Source organism: Falco punctatus (assembly GCF_963210335.1).
Source record: "Falco punctatus genome assembly, chromosome: 15".
Taxonomy (NCBI): domain Eukaryota; kingdom Metazoa; phylum Chordata; class Aves; order Falconiformes; family Falconidae; genus Falco; species Falco punctatus.
In genome coordinates, this window is record NC_137595.1 from 21901071 (window position 1) to 21916021 (window position 14951).

At 42.8% G+C, this 14951-nt stretch overlaps 1 protein-coding gene across 1 annotated transcript in view; it reads left to right on the top strand.

Annotated features, from left to right (window-relative positions):
• Positions 1-14951, top strand: part of LOC308054028 (uncharacterized protein) — a 70206-nt gene that overhangs the window by 17437 nt on the left and 37818 nt on the right. The window lies entirely within an intron of this gene.

Below are 14951 nucleotides of genomic sequence, written 5' to 3' on the forward strand. Positions count from 1 at the left end.
AAGAGAGGTATCTGGGATCCCATTGCATTCAATCATATGTCCCAAATTTTCCTGTCATCCTTATGCACCTAGGCTTGTCTTGAGTCTCTTTCTTTGACCACTTGGTTCAAGTCAGCTTATGGAAATAAGTAAAACTCTCTTTATCCTGAATCCATCACTGCATAAGACACAAGCAGGAGATTTAGTGGGGAGCGGGGAGGGATTGTGCAGAGGGGAGCAGTGAGAAGACACACCCCAAATAAAAGCCTGTTACCATATTACTCTGCTGTGTTATAAAAGAGTGTGAGCGTACTACTGACAGGAGCCCTGCACCACTGACAGGAGCCCTGCATCCTGAGAGACCCCCAAGAAAAGTCAGGGCTGTTGTAGGAACATGTGCAAGGGCACATCCTAATCTGCTGCCTTGCATGAGGAAGCCTTCTTAGCAGCTGCGTCTGGGGAACTGAAACTGCCAGTCAGTGGCTGAGTTTGCCAAGCAGGTTGGTTTGTGCCAGATGCAAGGTGTGGTACCAGGATGGCCAGGGTCGAATATTAGGTGTATTTAAAGAGTCAACAAAAAATGTCCTGTAAACTTCCTTCTGGCTGGCATTCCTCTCCATGCTGATGGTATGTGTTGGACTCTGAGCTACAGGTCTGACTCGTGTGTCAGAACTGTAGTTCCTATGTGCAATAACAGTGAAATCTCCACTGATGTCTACAGGAACAAACTCCATATCTTCAGATTGGCTTTTTCCCCTGTGAAGTGCTTCCAGAGCAGTTTCACCAAGTCCCCGTGCATAGCATTCCTTTTCAGGGCTTGCAGTACATATCTGTGTAGCCTCTAATCTTGAATTTCAGGGTCTTTATTTGAACACACAAGTTCTTAATTTAATTCTTAGTTGAAAATCTGGCTATTGATGTTGCTTCTCTCAGCTTCCTTCAGTTACAAATTCCTACCAGCTCTTCCACGGGTGTTTCGTGCACACAAGGCAATGATCTGGTGTCACACGCAGACCCTGATCCTAGTAGCACTCACATATCCCTAAATTAATGCCTCATTCTAAGATAAATGGAGGCAGATGTGGCTGAACCTGAAGGAGTGCCCATTTCCTCAGCATGGCTGTATGATGGAGCAGCCAACCCACGCTGTAAAGGAAACGCATGTGAGCACTGCTCTGATGTCCAAAAGCTGAATTACATCCTCTGTGCCTCAAGACTGCTTTTTCATCACCACCCCTTCCCTCTTGAGGTATTAATATCTTTATGGTTAAACAGTTTCAGTTGTAACAGGAGAAGGAAAAAGTAGAACAGAGACTTGAGCCAGATCCTCACCTGCCGTAGCCTTCATAAAAGGAACCAAAGCTACATATATCCCACTGTGTGTGTGTGTTTATCACTAAGGCAAAAGCTGTCATCACAGTGTTAAAACTTCTGCAAGCAAAGAGATAGGGAACTGCTTCTTTGTCATCTCAATTGCTTCTTCTTCCTAAATATGTGTAACGTGTTCAGGACAGTTCTCGCATCTGTACCTGAAGGCAGAGCATTAACCTTTATACACTTGAAGCTTTCCCTTGATTTCATATTTTACCTCTTGTTATGTGTTACATAGCAGTGTGGCAGGAACAATGTATTGCCTTTTTGTAATGCCTTTTATTTAATTACTTCAAAATGCTTTGAAACCGTTTAATATTTGAAATAAGAACTGGGTCAGTTCAGCCTTCCTTATTTTAGAGATGAGGACAAACAGACAGGTTAAATGATTTGCCCTGAAAAAAGGAAATGTATGTATAGTGCAATTCAGAACAGTACCTAAAACTTTTGGCTCTGTTACCTCTGTACTTACCACAGGAATGAATTTCCTCCTTCTGTGAAAATTGCTTCCTCAATGATCATTGACAGTGAGGCTGCCAGCCAGAAAATTATAATTAAAGAGACCTCAAAGAAGATCAGCAGCCCAAAGCTGAGCTTTCTCTCTCTACAACAAAGTGGAAGGGTGATTTAGAAGGAGCTTTTAGAAGAGAATGGGACTGACTCATGTGTGTTCAGCTGGGGAGTGAAGTAACTGTAAAAAGTGTCAGGGCCTCCCAAACCAGCCTTGCACCTGCTGCCAATAGCCCAGCCCAGCACCCTGTGAATGTGGGGCAGAACTGGAGTGAGAATGGAATTGCAGGGTATTTGCCCAATCACATGCTTCTAGGAAACTGCAGAGCACCAGTGAATACACCTGGCTAGCCAACAGATGTAATAAGGATTTCTTCTCTTCGTTTCTGTTTGCTTTCATTGCTAATCAAACCCCGAATGTGGAATTCACTGGGAAGTGCATTGCTTTTGATGATATCTTTTATTGTAGGGCCTCATGGTAATTTGTGTTTTTCTGGCAGTGACAGTTTCTGCAGATAGGAGGTTACGTGAGAGTCTCAGTTTTCATTTAATGGTAGAATGAAGCTTCCAGCCATCATAGTTGCAGACAAGAGCCTAGGTGACCGCTCAAAGAATACACAAGCTTGAAATGCTGCATGCCAGACCATCTACATCAAATCACCCTGAAACAAAATTAACACGGATTGTAGTGTGTTGTTTATCACCTCACAGAGGGATTGCAGGCTTAGAAAGCAGAAGGTTTTCTGCAGCATTTAAAGTATGTCAGATTTATTCCCAAATTATGTGACAATACAGTGACAGTAGGTCAAATGAAACTGAATAGCATTTCAACAAAGTCTCACCGAAGTATCTCAGGAACCTTAAAAAGAGAAAGCCAAATGCATGATTGTGCGACATCTTAGAATTACAAAAGGAATAATATACATTTATATCTGCTTCCTATCCAAGGATGATGCACTCCCACGCAAACTGTAATGCACTTTGCAACCCCTATTTTCAGTCACAAAGTACCTGAGGATTTCCTGAGTGGAAAACTTCCTTACTAAAAACAACTCCATGGAAGTTCCTTCAGTGACCTTTACCTTTGGATTGAAATCTGCCCGTATTTGACCTTCACCTTTGGCTTAAAATCTGCCTGTATTTACTCCCAGTTGTGTCTGTATCACATTTGCTTTTAATAATCAGGTTTTGACTTCTGAAGGCAAGTTTCTCAATCTAGTGATTCCTGTGGGACCATCTCAGTGCTACTGCAATCAGCATGAAGTGCTTTTGACTGTGATATAAAATGTGCCATATAGGCCTTCGAGGAGAGTCCTCTGACAGCTAAAGAGCTCTTAGACTGAAGATGATCAAATCCACCACCCAAATACACTGATTCTGTTTTTGCAAATTTCCTCATTGCATATTTAAATACTGCCAAAGTACCTAGTGTGATGACATGATCTTGTCAAACACATGGTATAAGGCGAGGGATACATGAGCAGGAGCAGTTTAGTCAGCACTGCTGGTTCTGGGGACCCCGCAGTTTTCTTAGATGGTAGCCAAGTTTCATCTTGTTACCAGATGCGACCTACAGTGAGGGGATGTCCCCTGCTCTGATTGCATCTGCGCATCTTGATGCAGCCCAGCTGGGTTATGTGCACCTGGTGCTCCTCAAAGTGGTCCCACTATTCATTTTGGTAGGAAACGTCCATGTCGTTGTCTTTGTTCTGTAGCATAGCACAAAAACCTCAGCAGATCTGGCTCAAGGCTGTTGTCTGAATTTTAAAGTATAACCCCCACATGAACAAAAACCTGATTTCATTATCCTAACAACTTTTCCTTCCTTCTTGGTGGATCATTGGAGAGGAAGGGAGAAGACAAGGTCTCCAAAGACACGACAGGATTTCCAGCAGGAAGGGCAGCATGTTCTTATCTAAGATTTACTGGAAGAGGAAGGATGGGAAATGTTGATTCATCAGTAACTGTTGCGGAACAAATATTTAAAAAATGGCTACATTTGTGTGTTCTTTATAAATAATCGTATTTTTAAATGCCATGTTAGATTATGCTGGGAATTACTGATGTGATCCTGGACAATCTGGCGGTTTTGTGTGAAAACCACCACCTTTTTTTTTAGTTATCTACAGAAGTAAAGAGGGTGTGGGAGTCACTGGAGCCAAATGGGTGAGGGACCAAGGTGTTATTTAGAGAAACAGACTGGAACATTCGGGCTTGAACAGGGACGATGAGGTCTACAGGGGCTAGAAGAGCTAGCATGACCAGTGGAAAGCAACAACAGCCCCTTCTCTTTCACATGAAATATGGCAGGAGCTGATAGCAACTGCAGGAATGATTGTTTTAGACACAAATTGATTTTCACAAGATTGTCAGTAGAGAAAAAGAGTGTATTGGCATTAGCAGAGCACGTACAAAATCCAGTGTTTGCTTCCACCCCTCCAAATGGACAAAACATCAAGAATTTTTTGACAGTGAAGGACCTGACCCTCTGAAAAGTAATTTTCAGTGGACCTGCAGATTCTCTTCCTGCAGGCTGAAGGACAAAAAGAAGTATTCTTTCCCATGTGACAGTTTACTGCAGCCTACTTGCCGTTTTGGCCCATGAACACAGCATGTCTGAGCTGGCTGGGCTTGGGCAGCAGGTAGATAAGTGCCTGGCCAGCAGCTAGGAATGAATGCAGATCTCTCTGTGTTCAATCTCTAAATGTCCCCTGCACTGTTCTATAGCTTTGTTTTGTGCCAGGCATAAAGAAGAAGATAGTGATTATTTAAGGGAAATAACAATATTTATTTAAAACTATTGTATCTGAAACAGCAGCAAAAACCAGATTATATCTTTAAATTCCAACATGAACAATAATATTGTTGAATTAGCTCAATGTGTGTCAGCAAGACATCGTTCATTGCACCTTCCCCTTCTTTTCCTGGTATCAGCCACACCGGTGATGGCAGAGGACACTTTGCCTTTGCTCCTTGAGGCATTTCCTTACGCAGCACTGCTTTTAAGCTGTTGATGATTTTCATGTCAGAAGCAACCAGACTTCAGGAGTCAAGCAGGGTTTGTCAGATGGTTTTGGATCCTGGATACTGAGAGACTGAATGCAAAACAATCATTCAGTTTGGGGAAGGTGGAAGGTAATGGGGAATAAGACAGAGCCTGAAATGATGTATTTCCCTGTTGACATGTGCATCTGAGAGAGACCTAAAATCTCAAAATCATAGAAAATTGTCCCAGAAGCTTTTAAAATGATGGTGAGTATTACAGCGAAGCACCCTGTGATGCTTAAGCACCATGTAATCAATGAGTGGAGCTAGGCAGGATGCAGCCAGCACCAAGGCATGTGGTGTGTCCCATGGAGACATGGGCTTTATGGGGTGGGACTGATCATTGAATTACAGCGTAATTTAGGCTGGAAGGGAGTTCAGGCCTGGAGGTCATCTGGTTCAACCACCACTTAGGGCCAGGCGAGCTCCATCTGAAATGTAATCATTTCTCTTACAGGAAATTTGACGAGTCCTCTTCTGGCAGCTAGCTGAAATCTCTTCTGCTGCACGTCACCAGAGCATGATCTGGTTAGGGTTGGTTTGTTTGTTTGAAAAATATTTTCTCCCTCCTTTTTTTAAATAAATGAGAAATATTTCCTGGTTCAAAATGTGCAGGTAGGTGTGGGGAGAGGAACATGGGGAGGAGGAGGAAACTAGAAGCATGGAGAGCAGGAAATATTCTCCCCATCTGTGGAGAGAAGAGAGAGAAGGTGGGGAGGCCACCAACACACAAGTTATTAACGGGGCTGAGGATGTGTTATTTCACTTGCAATAACAAATGAAACCAGCTAATAAAAGGAAAATCATAATTTTTAAGGTAGATGAAAGGTAGTCAAGGAAACCCATCTACCGTCTAGCCTCAGGAAAACCACACTCTGTGATACTGATGCCATCATGATAAAATCACATTTGAGAAATATCTAAATCTGTGCTTCTAGTAGTGCTAGATTATTAAAATGATGAGAACTGTTCCCATTTGTCTGGCAATTTCCATCACTGTGCCACCATTAACTAGTGCATCCCTGTCCGCCGCTGGGAAGAAACATCCAGGGACAGCCTTGTCTGAGTGAATTGCATGCTTAAGGATCATGGGTTTCATTTAACAGATGAGGAAATGTTTTGAAGAGCCATCAGAGATGGGAATAAATGGCAATGTTTGTGCTGCTTTCAGAGGGGGCTCCTGAGTCTCTGCTGAGGTTCAGCTCTTGTTGTGAGAGAGGAGAGGTAGGGCTGGAAGCAGAAGCCTGGTGTGGGCCTTCACCGTTGGTACCCCTCACTGTGTCTTTTCACAGCAGCGATATGGGCTCCATCCCAGATGAAGCTGGCATTACCTGCTGGGAGGTGTGATGGTGGCTACAGCTGGCTAAGCTACAGCCAAGAACTGCCAGCAAAAAACTTCCCATCCCTTTGTGCACAGGCTCTGGGTATGAATTTAAGATCTAGCTCATCTTTGTTTCACCAACCAACATTTTCCCTGTTTCTTCATGGCTGGAGAAAGTAACTAGGCAGAGGTGCTTTGTCTTGTGCCTTACACTCACAGTTTTGGCTTGTTAGGGAAAGTGCCCCTTTGGGCAGCTTATGGACCCAAAATCACCTCTGGGTTGACTTAGAGAAGGAGAGTGAGGCAAAGCGCTCCCAAGCAGCGTGGTGTGGGAACTGACATCAGGTCACATTTTATGAGAAATATTTACATGTCCGGGTCTGATAAAGCTTCATTGTGAAGCTGCCAGCTTACTTCCAAGGGCTGCAAGGACGGCTCCGTCGTGGCTCTGAAGGAAACGAGGACAGGGTGGAGACTCACCCAAAAAATGCATGAAGTATTTTACAGATGAACTATGGGGAATCTGGAGGGAAGCAAGGGCAGGGCAGGGTGGGAAGGGGAGTCTGCTGCACGCAGACAGCGGGCTATAGTCTTGGCTGACACTACGGGGCATTTGGCGCTCCTAGAAAGGGTAAATGCAGAGATAACTGGGCAGGGATGTGGGTGTATAGCGCTTGGCTCTAAAAGGCCAAGTTTCCTGTGGCCTTTAACACTCCTGCTATGCAGTTCTTGAACTCTTAAATGGGAACAGAAAGGTCATCGCTGCCTTCCCTTGACTTGGGTCGGCTCTTTGATGCTTTGCCTCGGGCTGCCCTAACTCACCCCATGCCTGTGGTGAGCTGCTGGGCTCTGCCAGCACCATCTCCTGAAACAGCACCTCCTCCCACAGCCAGGGCAGTCAGAAGAAGCTAAGGGGCAGGGTGTGTTCCCTTTATCCCATGGGAATCTTGAGGGTTACAGGAGCTGCAGCATGGTCATGTTTCCACTGATAATGCACTTCGATAGAACCAGAGGCTTCAATGCAGTTTTGTGCTTTTTCATCACATTTATTAATGATTTTCCTCTGATTGAAAAGTAGTGTGGATTTCCACCCAGATGATGACAACAATAATGTGGGAACTTGGCATAAAATAGCAATAATAAGTAATTGTAAGTAATAATCAATTAGTCACGCTGAGCTCTCTGGACAGCGCTTTCATTCCAAGTGATTCCTGTACACTTGCACGCGCTGGCTGAGATTGCCCCCATTAATTTGCCACAGAAGATGGGGCTGAGCACTGCCAGGCAGTAGCAGAATTGATCACTTCACTGTACTTGCATCTTAGTCTTACACAGGTATTCTTTGCTACGGAGGACACAGATCGTTAGGAAACTGCTTTTAGCTCATCACTTAATCCTCAGCATCTGCCCTGCTTTCTCTGAACTGATGTTGGTAATTGATGTTGCCTCAAAAGAGATCCAGAGAGTAGGGCATGGTGCATGGATAGCACAGCCTGAGGAGCTGTGAGACCCTGCATGATTTAAGCCTCCTGTGCCTCAGTTATCTCACCCATGGGGGTAGAACACTGTGAAGTACCCTGGCACGGGAAATGCTGCAGGGAAGCTAAGGTTTGCTGAGCACTAACTAAAAATGTGTTCTCCCACCAGTGGGACTCAGCACTCTGGGGTGGAGTTGAGCAGCTGGTGAATAAATCCCAGCACCTTCCTGTGCCGTGTGGTTCCTTGAACCATCTGGTCCTGCCTGCAAACCAAGCCCTGCTCGAGAGGAGCAAATCAGACTAGAAATAATTGCTCTCTCTGAGTAAGTAATGTGAGATTGCTGGCCTGTCCCCTAGCATTTCATGTTAATGATCTCTCCCGAGGAGCAGAGAGGAGAGGGGGAAGAAAAACTGCAGTGCGAAAATGAATTGCTGGAGGCAGGTCCCTGGCATTATTCTTTGGTTAATTTTTCCAACTTAGATAAACAGATGTGAAAAAAAGAGATAAATAGAGAAAATGTTTTTTTTTTTGCCATCCTTTAAAAAAAATTAAAAATTTATAGCATTGATCAAATCAGGCTTGATCATAAGCCATGTGGCACTGAATGAATGACACTGAAGTGGTACTCACAGTAATTCCAGGTGGGCAGTTTACAGTGTTTAAAATAATTTTAATAATTTAATAGGAATTTTACTGGGGAATGCATTTGTATGTGTGTGTATATATATACACATATATAAAAAAGAGACATTATCCACAGGACCACTAGTCCTACCAGTGCACAAGTAGACGCTGTGTTTTTCCAGTTACTGGAAATGCAAGCCTGACTTGAGGGCTTTGAAGCCAGGTTAATATCAATTAATGTAGGAGCAGCAGTTTCCCATCCTTCAATAAATCAGTGTATTGTTGCTAAGTGTGACACCTCATACAGACACTCAGCATGCATCTGATTTGGGTACCAGCCCTTTGGCACATACACACTGAAGATAAATACATTTTGATGGCATCCATGGATACTGACAAAAAACATCAACCATTTTTTTTCTCTGCACTCAATGATTTTTTCAGGGGAGAAATGTTTCAGATGGTGTTGCTTGACTGAAAAAAAAACAAGTAAATAAAAAACTTCAGGACTGGTTTCTGACAACAGTTAGAAGAGTGGGATGAACTTTCAGCGTTCCAATAAGATAAAGTGGAATAGAAAATTGATGTGATAAAAGAAGAGATCGGTGAAATAGACATTTTTGATGTGCCACCCCGAAATATACTGTATTTCATTAAATTATTCCTTCAGTTGGAGGAATAACATTTAAGCACAATAAGATTAGGAATTTAAAAGACTTAAAGAGAGCTTCATTTCTCAGAGAGTACATTCAGGGACATTCTGACATTTAATTTCTCAGCAAAATGTAAAGTGAAGCTAGAAAATGGGACACAATTAACATTTACTTAAAACTTGGATACAGTTTTGCATTGGTTCAAACAATGCAATCAGGATTGAGTGAATAATTTGCTCAATGACTGCCTCTTTATTTCTACTTGCAAATGTTTTGTGAACAGCTTGCAGTTTTCTCAAATACACCCATTCTTTTCTGGGAGGTACTAGTTATTCATCAGATAAGTTTTATGAGTAATTCTCAGTCTTTCCTTGCTCGGTTCTATATTTAGATTTTCTGCTGCGGTAGCTAATATTGAGTGGAGGCTTAGGTCACCCATTACTATTTCTATTCTCTGACTGAGTGCAAATACATACAGTTCTGAGCACCAGACTTCAAATGTCCTCTAATTTCTGTTAATATACTCATCTTCTCCAACACTGGTCAGAAATGAATTTAAAAGGAAGGTGTACAAGTATTAATTGACCTCAGTACCATTTTTAGCTGCTGTAGCAGATATTTGACACACTACTTTCTCAGCTGTCATTTTAGAAACACTGAATACAAACATCTGAAGCAACATTTAGCAGAGGTGGTTGGAAACTGCCTCTCAGCCTATGACTTTTCTTTGCCATTGAGCTCTAGAGAGCAAACTTAGATGACCAGTCTAGACTGAAAACCTCATTTGTAGATACCCAAATCTACGTGAAATGAATTCTGTTTGAACAACAACAAGAAAAAACAACACACACCTCAAAAATCTGAGACAGCATTTTGTTGAATAAACAGCTTCCTATCAGGAAAAAAATAATTTAGCACATAGATTTCAGTCATCTATTTTTGTGTACCTGCAAAGGCATGCTGACCCTCTGTATTATATCTGTGCTCAAATTTACAATTTTGATTAACTTTGCTACAATTTCTCCTCTTTCAGCACAAGTCCGACTGATAGGCACTAATACCGTTTATGTTCTGATGAATCCAAATTAGAACCCCAGTGCATCATTGCCTTTCTGTGGGCTACTACTAAAGAGCAACACTGCTGTATCTCCATGCTGCTACCCCCTACCATCTAAAGCCATTTTTTGCTATTTACTGTCAGAGGATGAACAATGGATGATTTGAAATGGAGATATTACTGCTCAGGAGGCTTCCTGATATTATTCAGGGCTCCATGTGGAATTCCAGATCCATTCACATTGCCAGCTGCTGCACTGGAAATGTCAGGTGCTGCGCGCACTTGCTGTACGCCTCCACAGGGGTTTCTCTGAATATACGCTTTCTGTTACCCAATTTAGATGCTGAACATTGAAGTCTTAAGCGTTTGATTCAAAATTCAACAAATAATGAGCACTAAGGGTACATTTCTACATTGCATTAAAAAAGAAAATCTCCTTTGAGCTGTGAAAAACAAAGTATTCTACAATTTTACCTTGAATTCTCCACTTGAAGGAAGTTTTCGGGGAAGGAGCTGGGCTGATGTGGTGCAGTGGCACCTGCCTAAGTGACAAGAAGGGCTGAGGTCTGCTCCAGCTTCTGCTCCATTGTAGGCTGCCCAATGTCTGTGAGGGGTTTCAGAAGCCCAGACATCACAGACACTACAAAGGAGGTGTGTGGGTCAGCAGGTGTTGGCTTGAGTCTTGGAGGAATCATGGCTGTCCTGTGTGCCCTGAGGGTTTTCCCTCTGAGCCTTGTTTCCTCACCTCCAAAACAGAGCTACGTGGCTGACCCTGCCTTGGGAGGGTGCAGTGGGGTGGTGCACACTGAAGCAGTGAGGCATTTTGGTACGTGGCGATGTGAGTGTAGACAATCTATCTGGATATAATCCAACTAGCTCCAGGGTTGGTAGCTGTATCTCTGCTGCAACAGGCCAGGCTGGTATAGTAATTCTGTAATTCCTGCAGGAATGACTTTTATGACCTATGGCTATTTTTTCTGCAAGATGATTGTGAGCAGGCATCTTTTTTTAACTATACTTGGCAGCTGGTTGTTTTACTAAGGTCCAGATTCCTCCTATCTAGGTTTAGGCACCTGAGAGAGATGCACACCTGCAAAGGGGATTCAGATAATTGATGGACTAAGGCTCTGGTTGCTGATGTCCCTCTCATCACTGACAGCAGGGGGGTGGAGGGCACCTACATTCATAATTTAGGTGATTGTTTTAGTAGCTTGCAGCATGTATTTTCATCTGGCTCCTGCCAGATTTTTCTATACAACTTAAAAGAGCTGATACTCGTGGCTACCTGTGTGCTAAAGCATTGTACTCAAAATCCCAGTGAAGGCTGTTTCCAGCTCACTGGAGAGCAATTCATCTGCGACCTGCTTATTGGCATGCTTTCCTTGTATTTTTTCCTCCTTCACATGGCTTCTTCTTGTAGGCCAAACTGTTCTAAAATGGCAGTGGTGTTCAGTGACTGTCAGAAGACCTATGCAGATGTTCCCATAAAAACAGCATTTCTAGCTTGATGGACTGCCTGGCTGCTACATCTGTCATTGGGTTTTAGGTTGTTCACTGTTCTCAAGGAAGTTTTGTAGAAAAGACTAGAAAAAAAAGTGGAAATGGGAACAAATATCAGAGCATATCACAAAACATGTTAGCAATCAGTAGGTTGAATTGCTCTGGACCACCTACTTTTATCATGTTTATATATATGCTGGAAACTTGCAGAACAGACCATGGTTCTATTTAAGATTTTTTCTAAGTAGTCTAGTAAAGACTGGGTGAGGTGAGTTCAAGAAACAACTAACGTCTCTGAGATTAACAGACAGGTTTGAAGGATGTACAGGAGAATCAGTGGTCATGACTCACTGGCCAGGCCTGCTGTTCAAGTATTGCTAAATCCAACATGTGCTGTAGAGGAGTGAAGGCAGTGGGTTGGTTAACACTGATAACATGCAGCTGTGGCCTTGCCTCAGAGGCAGCGGGTTGATTGACAAGGTTGATGTGCAGCTGTAGCTCTTCCTGCTAAGTGGTTAAATAGCCCTGCGGATGGGGGATGGGTGTGTGTGTGGGCTGACCAACGGTAAAGCCTTGTTGCAGTCTACTAGTTTGATTGTGCCGCAATGATGTGCAAGCTCAAGGAACCTGATAAACAGATGTGACCTGTGAGCCATGCTATGAAAAGCAGAAGCATTAGAATCCCCATAGCGATCTCAGGAATGCTCCTGATCTCAACAGGAGAATTGAACCTCACTGCTGCTTTCAGGTTCTTTTGCTCAAGTCAGATGCAAATCCAGAACTTGGTCCATCTTTGTTTTCCAAGCTTTTCAGAAAAGAACGGCTGATGATGAAAAAACACAGTGGCACAGAATGGAGTGCCCTTTGTCAGTGGTGGATCAGAGAAGAAAGCATTTTCTTTGCCATGTCTCTCATTGAACAGCGACATCAAGAGAGGTGCTGTTGAAGTGAGAAAGCTGTGATGTTTCAGAGGAAGGGAAGTTGCAGCTAGCAGTCATAATCTAAAATGACCATTACCATACAACTGTAACCATAGCTACCCCTCTTTGAAAAGAAGTGCAGTGAGATGTGTAAAACCATCTTTATTAATGAAAGCTGAATGACTGCCATATCCACTTGGAGCAAAACAAACCGTCCTTTAGTATAGCTTTTGGTAAAGCTTTGTTCCTGGTATGTTTTGCTGAGAAAATAGAAGAGAGAAGGGGAGGGCTTAATAAAAATAAAAAGACCTGCCATGATTATAAGTTATATTTTAAGTTAATTTGCATAAGAGGGATATATTTTAAGAAAATGTGACTAATAGCAAAAAAAAATAATCAGTCCATTGCTACACTAGGTAAACTGCAGAATAGACTGTGTATAAACACACAGAGGCAGCACGTGACCAGAAAACGTCTCTATTAGTAAATGAGGTTGTGTGACAGTCCACTTAGGTGTTGCTAGAAGAATGCAGCATTACTGTTTTAAATCAGCTGGTTTCTGCTCATAATTAAAACACTGTAGATCAGAAGCAATCCCACTAACTGCTAGTGGTTGCTTTTCAGAAGGTTAGCTCAGCACTGATTTTCATGCAGGAGTAGGAGGGAGCACAGTTTTTATTCATGTAAAAAGACCAACAGGAGTAAAAAATCTGAGAAGAATTTATTTCAGCCAGCAATGGTTTAAAATTTTTGGATCAAAATTAAATTCTTTCAAATTCAGCCAAAAGACAGCAGACCAAGAGTTTATCAGTCACCTCTGGAAATAAAAGAAAAAAAAAAATAATCTGTTTACCAGTCTGTGAGTAAGTCTGAAAAAAACCTCATGTCCTGTTCTGGAAAATAAAGTATGCTGAGAGTCTGAGAATTCCCAATGCAATAGGCAGTATATGCTTATAGAAAGGAGGGTATTGCAGTAAGAGAGGTAAACCATTGTAACTGCAAATAGATGTGGGTAAAACAAAAAGGATTAGGTAGAAAGAAGGGATTTTGTTAGGAGCACAATTAAATATTTATCTTTTGTGCTATGTCCTTAAGGAACTGTAGGGCAAACCCAGCTTAACATTTTTCAGAGGACATGCATAAAGAGATCTTTTCCCCCACTGCTTTTGAGTCCTGTATATATGTTTGCTACAGGAGAGTCCTTGTTTCAAAGACTGATCTGTAGAATCATAGAATCATACAATCATACAATGGTTTGGGTTGGAAGGGACCTTAAAGATTATCTAGTTCCAACGCCCCTGCCATGGGCAAGGACACCTTTCACTACACCAGGTTGCTCAAATCTAGCTGTTATGGTACAACCATACCAAGGACAAAAAAGAATAATTAATAGTGCTTGTTGTTTTAATAGAGAGTAGAGATTGGTGGTGCCCATCAGGGCGCTGATGTTTTTAACAACATTTGTTTTTTAATGCAATATTGACCACCCCAGGCTTTCCAAGACCAGCTGTTTCACTACGTGCTCCTCTCCAAAAATCACGTTGGCTTAAAAAAAATAGAGTGATATCTTCACTACAGGGCAATGAGCTGAAGGGCTCTGTGCTTGGTAGTTGATGCTCGAAGGGAAGCTGTCTGCCTCAAATGCGTGTGAAGCACTGGAGACCAAAACCTGGCTTTACATCCACCTCCCTACAAATATGGGCCCCTTGCAGGGACAGGAAAGGACAGCCCCTCTGTCTTGGGGGCCACTGCTCTCTGCTGCAGACAGCAGGTAATGCCCAGCGAGGGCCCAAGCAGACTGTACTGCCTGGTATGGGACCTACCAGGGACTGCCCTTCACAGGCATTGCCATCTCTTTTTATACAACTTCATGCATCATTTCTTCATGCTTTGGCCCTCAAATTCAGGTGTCCCCACATCCAGATTGCTGTGATAAATCCTACGAGCTACTAGGTGACCATTCAGGCAGCTTGTGTACCGCTCAGCCCTTCTTTTTTGTCTTTCAGAAGTCAGTACAGCTTTCCTCAGAAACTGTCCAGGGCCAGTCTTCAGGCAAGGTTCAACATTTCAGGAGAGGTCAGAACACCACCTTAATTTTTTCTTTTTTCTTTCCTTTCCCTCCCTGTGGAAGTGATTGAATCTGGGTTATATATCAGGTAGCTGAGAGCCAGTCTGCGCCACCAAATTGAATCCTTGTTCAGTTTTTCTCCTTTGCCATGTGCACATTTCAGCACTGCATAAGTGATCAAAAACCTGTCACTCTGGGTTGCTTTTTTGTGTATGACTTTTCTTGCAATCCATGTCTTGTGCTACATTTTGGTGTAATCTATATGGCACAGCTCTTCTTTCAAGGTTCAGGAACTTTTTTTGATAGCTTGGAAGGATTGGAGCTCCCTACCTTCTCCCCTTCTGTCATCCTTACTGCAATTAGATGCTGCAGCTGCGAATAGTCACCCCCGCCTATGGTGGTCTTCAGGGGTCTGGGAAACCTG